This window comes from Neltuma alba, unplaced genomic scaffold (genome assembly GCF_004799145.2).
Source record: "Neltuma alba isolate B1F8T4 unplaced genomic scaffold, ASM479914v2 tig00011915_pilon, whole genome shotgun sequence".
NCBI classification, from domain to species: domain Eukaryota; kingdom Viridiplantae; phylum Streptophyta; class Magnoliopsida; order Fabales; family Fabaceae; genus Neltuma; species Neltuma alba.
The window spans coordinates 178,214-185,317 of record NW_021636508.1 but is presented as its reverse complement, the minus strand read 5'-3'; the positions used below and the strand labels follow the sequence as shown (position 1 = coordinate 185,317).

At 33.9% G+C, this 7,104-nt stretch overlaps 1 pseudogene; it reads left to right on the top strand.

Moving 5' to 3' along the window:
• The first annotated feature begins 808 nt into the window (after positions 1 to 808).
• Positions 809 to 5,692, top strand: LOC114719376 (probable starch synthase 4, chloroplastic/amyloplastic; annotated as a pseudogene).
• The last annotated feature ends 1,412 nt before the right edge of the window (positions 5,693 to 7,104 follow it).

Here is a 7,104-nt window from a genome sequence, read left to right as displayed (position 1 = left end):
TAATTATACATATTTAGAAGATTTTTTTTCACCATGAGAGTAACTTCACAAATTAATAAAGGGGTCATTTAAAAAATAAACAGATATAATTTTTATAAATAATTAACTCAATTAATTATTAAATTACTATATGTCCTTTTTTTTTTTTACCAACATATTAAGCTATCATATGTATTTCATACGTTTCTCATCTTTGATGTAAGAGGTTAAGAGTTATTAAACTAATTTGATTATATTAAAAAAATTAGATAAACTAATTAATGATAACCAATATGTGACTATTAAGTTATTGATTAAAATGGTAAGCCCTCATAAAAAAAAAAAAAAAAAGAATACATGTTCGAATTTTGAGACACTTTAAATTACACAAAAAAATTATAACAAGTATATAACATTAAATTCTATATATTAATTTATACATATATAAGACAAAAAGAAAATTAATATTTAAGAGAAGAACTAACTCAACACCCCAAACTAGTTGGCGCAAAAAAAAAAAAAAAAAAAAAAACCCAAACTAATTGTTACCAAAACAGGAGGAGTAAATATGCAAGAATATTGTGTGTAGTAACGGTTATAAATGGCAGGTATTTCCCGATCTGACATTGTGAGGATAAAATGGGCGCCCTGCGTTGGACCCATGAATGACCGTTGGACGTTGTGTAGACTGGATGAAGCCATTTGGTTATTTAACGTCAATCTTTGGATAAGGCGGCTCCATAATCACACTCCGTTTTAGTCAAATTTCAGCCACTCTCTGTCTTGTTCCTTATATATATATTATTCCTTACCCGAGAGACACAACCCATGTGGCACTCACCAGTCCCGGAGACGAAGACGTTGTGCCCACGGAATCCTGGAAGCTTTTGGTTCAAGGCTTCTTCTTCTGATGCTGTTTTTACACTGTCACAGAGCAAAGCTTGAGGAACAAATATGGCGACGAAGCTCACCACTTGCTTTCTTTGCTGCAATTTAAGTCACCTCAGCTGTGATCACTCTAATGCAGTTCGCTTTTCCTTGCCGTCGCATCGGTTTCTCACTGCTTCCTGTAGAATGCGACAGCGTAATCTCAGGTGCTACTTGTAGTTTGCTTTGCCACATGTTAGTTGATTCGGAAGCGTTGATTTGTTTGATTAGTTTTCTTGGCCATTAATTCGTCCAACTTGATTTGGTTTGGATTGGGAAATGGTTTTGTTGGATTTTGCATAATGTTTTTGTTGTCATTCTTTCGTTCATTGATTGAAGCGTGATTCGTTTTCACTATTCATGAGAAAACGAGATTCATTGGTGTTGTGTATGCTTTGCCTCTTTTTGTTATTTCTTAATCATATTCGGAATGAGTAGGTAAGTGAACTATTAGGGTTTTGAAAATCTAATGTGTTAATTTTGAGAATCTAATGGGGCTAAAAGTAAAACAACTTCATTTCATTGCGTTAATGAATTTATTTTAGGCAATGCTACGTATTGTTCATGAAATGTAACATCTCGTTTTCCTTCTCACTTAGTGTTACTGTAATCTAGTAGTCAATGGAATTGAATGTCAACCTAGTTAAAAGAACTAGTTATCTGTATTTGGTTAAATTTTGTTTTGTTTCTACTTCTATAATGCCGACTATACGTTGCTAGCTAGTAATTTTGTATATTTGGTAGTTAGCATGCACGAACTCATACAACTGTTCACAGTTCCCAGCACAAAAAGCAACAGATCAAGAAAGCTTCTCATGAACCCCCTCCCACTGAGGGAGATCTCCATCCAAGTGAAGATGAGGACTCTGAGCTTAGAAAGGTTTCTTTGGATGGCATACTAAATTTGAACAAGGATATCCTAGACGCTAACACTGATATGGCTAGTGACAGCAGAGATCATGTCCAGTATATTGATGTGGAGAATTTGAATAATCCTGCTGTACTAGCTGAACCAGCACCTTTGGTATCTACTTCATCTAGATATGTAGCCTGAAATTGTGGATTTATTCCTTCTGATTTCTGCTGTAGAATTGTGTCTGTTTTGTTCAATTCTTTTCTGTTTGGATGTTAGTCTGTTCACATTCACACATCTATAGACCACCTATTTAGATATTTCATGGTTAATCATTCTATATCATGGATCTCTCTTTGAAGTGTCGTGAGAAAGAGGAAGCTAAAAGAATGTAACAATGTTTTTTTGTCGCTACATATGCAGATGTAATTTATTTTGAATTGAGAAGTATGACATGAAGTACATTCCTACATATTGGTTTATCTGTAATTGATATTTGGTGGCATGTACTGAATATTATTTACCTTGTTTGTATTCATCTATGTTGAAATTTAAGGTTCACAAATTATTGGGTGTGATTTACTTAGGAATTTTCAATATTGGTATTTGAATCTTGGGACATGTTATTATTTGGTGTTGTTTTCATATTCCAGTAGTCTTATTTTAGTTGCTTTACAATTTATTGTTTTAAGAATCTTATAAAATAGGCCTGGTTATCATTTGTTTTTGGACATATTGATATTGAATCAAGTTTTATTTGCAGTCTTTCTGTATCACTAATTTTGGTTTCTGTTCTGTATCACTACCAATGTCAAAATTTCAAACATGAGTCCTTTATTGTTCTTCAACACTGGGTGGAATATTGGTGCATGGTCTTTTCAGTGCAAGCGTCTGGACAAATAGTTACTGTCCCATGTATATCCTTACTTGGCTATGAAAATGATAGATATTAAAAATTATGCTGTTATTACCCTAAACTAATGTCAACCTTGCATTGCAAAGGGAAATTTAAAATTCTTTAAAACCACGCAAAAGTTTGAAAGAGGAAATCAGTTCTCCCCACAACAACAACCAAAAAAAAGAAGAAGAAGAAGAAGAAGAAGAAGAAAGAGATCAACAGTCATGTCAATAAATAGTAAAGTAACAGCGTTCACACCTTTTACTTTTATATAATATATGGATGATTTTGATTACTTCGCTTTGAAACAGGGCATAATTGATGGGGCAGAGCAGGCTGAGCGGTTGCCAGGTATTCAAGTCAAGGATCTGTTAGGCTTGATAAAAAGTGCAGAGAGAAGTAAGATGCCTTTTTGAAGCCCTTACGATTTTCCCTCATCTCCATGTTGACAGTATAATGGCTAGTTACCTTTTGTTGAGAAGTATAAGTTCTTGTGGCGGACACCAGTCTTTTAAACCAAGCCAGAGTTCATGCAATTGGAGACTTTGAAAAAGTTCTATCTGAGAAGAAAGCATTGCACGGGGAAATGAACCTGTTGCCTTGTTGGAGATGAGGGTGGCAGAGACTGATGCACGGATTAAAGTTGCCACCCAGGAGAAGATACGTGTGGAATACCTGGAGAACCAGTTAGAGAAGCCATGTAACGAGATGACTCGCAAGGGAATTACTGAAGGCAGAGGCACTGAATTGCATGATTCACAAGCACTCTCTGACTCCGGCTGATACAATTCATTCTCTTACTGAGGAGCTTAGCTCATTGAGAGCAGAAAATGCCTCACTAGAGAATGTCATTGAATCACTGAAAGAAGAGCTTAATGATGTCAAGAATACAGGTGAACATTTAGTAATGTTGGAAAAGGAACGCACAACTTTGGAATCTGCTGTAGAAGAGTTGGAAGCAAGATTGTCAGTTTCTCAAGAAGATGTATCAAAACTATCCACCCTAAGAGTTGAATGCAAGAATTTATCAGAAAAAGTTGAAAATTTGCAATCGTTACTTGACAAGGCAACAAGACAAGCTGATCAAGCTACAATAGTTTTGCAAGAAAATCAGGACTTGCAAAGAAAGGTTGATAAACTGGAACAACCCCTTGAAGAAGCAAATGTTTATAAGCTGTGATCAGATAAATTACAAAAATATAATGAACTAATGCAATAAAAGATAAAGCTATTGGAAGACCATATTCAAAAGTCAGATGAAGAGCTGCAGTCTTATGTTCAGTTTTATATCATGATTCAGTGATGGAATTTCAAGACACAGTTAATACTCTAAAAGGAGAAAGCAAGAGAAGAGCACTACATGAACCAGTGGAAGATATGCCATTGGAATTTTGGACTCTTGATGGTTGGTCACTTGAAAAGAAAATTTCCACAGATGATGCTATGTTATTAAGAGAAAAAGTGTGGAAGAGAGATAGGGGTATTCGGGATACCTACATCACTTGTAAAGAGCAGAGTGAGCAGGAGGTTATCTCTGCATTTCTTAGGCTGACATTTTCTTCAACAAGGTATTAATTCATAAATAGTAAATTGTAGCAAATGCATCTTCCCTTGTCTTATGCATACCTTATTTTTCTTTTTTAGTTCATGATTATATGTGATTCAGATTGCAGTAGAGATGGCAGTAGCTAAGGTGAACTCATCATCTTCCTTTTTGTTTTTCTCAATAGAATTTTCTGCTAGTAAAAAATATGTTGAGCTATAAAATGAAAGACTATGGATAGTTTACGTATAGACGTTTAGTCTCTAGCATACTTACTTACTTACAGGGCTTTCCTCAATGCTAAATATCTCTAAAAAGCTTTATAACGATCTCTAGTAATGTATATGGATCTTGTTAATATTTAAATTGGTATCACGTGGCACCTGCTTACTAAGATGGATGCTATTTAAAGATGTTCAGGCAGACAAATTCGATGTATTTTGTATTCCTCTTATTTTGGATTTAAGGCTTTTCTTTGTTTCATCACTTTCATGTTTGAAACAAACTTGTCAGATTATGTTCAAAAAAGACCAGTATATTAATGTTGGTCCTACTGGTATAAATTTCATGCTTAACTTTTACGCTGCTGTGTCTTCTTTGTTGTTTTTCTCGTGTCCAAAAATCACTTGGCAGACAATTGTGTAAAGCTATCTTTTGTTTTATTGGGCTTGTGTAGCAGTTTCAGGTCCATCAGTTTGCTGTTTGCCTATTATTTTCATACCTATTATGATTAGACAATGTTCACAATCACTTCTCCTTAGCAGTTATTTTTGTCTTCCTACCCCAGTTTTCTGAAATTACTTGGATCGCAACCAGCTTAGATATCATCATTTTTGGTCCATAGTCGGTTCGCCGAAATGAATTAGTCAAGGTCATCTGGTGCGTTGTAGTGGGGAAAATATTAAAGTGATTATATTTCTAGGTTTCTTGGTTAGCTAAGTTTAATGCACAAAAAGTACCTTTAATAGGACAATTAATATTCCTACATCTTATACGGCAGCGGCTGTAGACATAAGGTGTCGAAAAACTATCAATATGTATATAAAATCTAAATCAATAATATGATATATTTACTATTTGCATTGGATTGCGTGTTTTTGTCTTATTATTATGCATTTAATCCACAGAAGTAATCTAATTTTGCATATATCTGAACCATAATAGTTTTCAGCTATAGTCCATTTCATCGGCCATTGATTTAGTTCCATTCATAGTGCTTAAAGTCCGGAGGATCCACTAGGATTGGTCTAATTCTCTGGTATTTGGGACTATTGATAATCCAATCTAAACAGGTAGGGTTGAATAAATTTTAGAGTGCAGAGGCTGCAATTCAATTCTTCTATTTTCTTTTTGTTCTTATGTTGCTTATGTGAGTGCCCCCTGCATTTTTGTTAGCTGTGGGTTTATCATGCCTGTATCTGCTTGTCAGCTTGGAGAAAGTGTTCTTCTAGATACTAGCTTTGCATTGATGGAAAATGCAAATGTGATTTGAAACATCATTCATGATGATGGCAACCTAGGATTGTAGTTTCCAAATTATATATTCCGCGAGAATTATCATGGTTTCACTTTGCTTGCATGATGTTTGTAAGACTTAGATGCCTACTTACATGTAAATGAAGAATGATATCTCCATTATGACCTAGCAAACATGAGAATCTTGAATTTTTCATTTGTCACATACCCAAACTTCTCATTAGTAGAGATTGCAAGATACTCCTCCTGGTTCTAAGTACAGAAGTTATCTGATTCACATAGATTAAAGAAATTAAATAAGTTAGTTATCCATCAAAAAAATTGTGTTGGTTTTCTAAAAATACCCCTTCTTTCAATCATTTACGTTGGATTATCATTAACATAGCTTGTAAATCATACAAAAGTCTAATTATAGGGTGGTTTGGGAATATAGCAGACAAAGGAGATTTGGATCTTACATTTAGAACCAAAACAATCCTCCCAACAATAACTAGCTCCTATATTTAGGACCAAAGGTATTGGTAATCAAATTGCAGGGTTATTTCATCAATACTATCTAGAAAGGATGGCTGATCAATTCCATTCTAGTAATGTGTATGGAGCATTTTGCTCATTAAGAGTAGAAAATGACTCCTTAAATAACGTCATTGGATTTATTGCAAGAAGCGCTTAATTAATTCTGACATCGCAATTTTAAGTCTTGGATTTATGCAATATTGGGCGAGATTAATTCATGATAACTGAGATTCCATGTAATTATTTAAGCAAGGAAGATTGACTTAAAATGATATTAAACCTTTTAAGATGAATTAATATATTTTCTGGAATTAAGTTGAAGTATTTAAAGTATTTTTCAAAATAACATACTATAATTATGTAAACATTGTGAAAATTCCAAGAGCAAAATGCTTAAATTTGGTTCAAATTTAAATTTTAGGAGAATGAGAGAAAAGTTATAGATGATGATGATAATAATAATAAGGAAGTGAAGTAAAAAACGAGAGTTATTAGAAAATATATGGATAAATAAATATAAGAAAAGATAAAAACGAGAGTAATTATTAATTCCTCAAATTCAAAGCACATGAATTTTGGCTGAGATACGGTGGATCTTAATTAGTCGTTGTAGACAATATGCTAATGAAGATGCTTTATTAATGAATAATTGAATACACAAGTAACATCACATTGAAGGAGTCGCCGGCCTAATCAAATCAATTGACTGTTTAATGTTTGTTCCTTTCGGGTAAAGGTTTTCTCAAGAGCCGTTTCCCAGAAACCCACCCAGGCGCCCTGCCGCTGCCTCACCAAACCATCCATTTATGAAGACACAAACTTAATACGCTCTTAGGTTTCTTATTATAAGATCTAATTTTTTGAATAAGTTTGTCTTTTTTTATAATATTCTTTTTGAGTTTGTCTGAACAT